The sequence below is a fragment of the Rhagoletis zephyria genome, unplaced genomic scaffold, assembly GCF_001687245.7.
Source record: "Rhagoletis zephyria isolate East Lansing unplaced genomic scaffold, Rhagoletis_zephyria_1.1 Rzeph_scaffold_01049, whole genome shotgun sequence".
In the NCBI taxonomy this organism is placed as follows: domain Eukaryota; kingdom Metazoa; phylum Arthropoda; class Insecta; order Diptera; family Tephritidae; genus Rhagoletis; species Rhagoletis zephyria.
Window position 1 is genome coordinate 138151 of NW_016158133.1, and position 237 is coordinate 138387.

Consider the following 237-nt stretch of genomic DNA (forward strand, 5'->3'; position numbering starts at 1 on the left):
ATTTTATATTTTAATTTTATTTTTTTGTCGTCCATTTTATTTGACCGCAAGCATTTTATTTTATTAAATAGTTATAGTTAATAATAAAAAAAAACTGTTTAACAATAAGTACACATGTTTGAAATTCACTACTTTTTTGCACATACGAAAATATAAATTATTATTTTTTTTTAATATTGTATTATGTGTTGTTTTAAACAACTAGTATGGCTTAGCACACATTTTATTAAAATAATA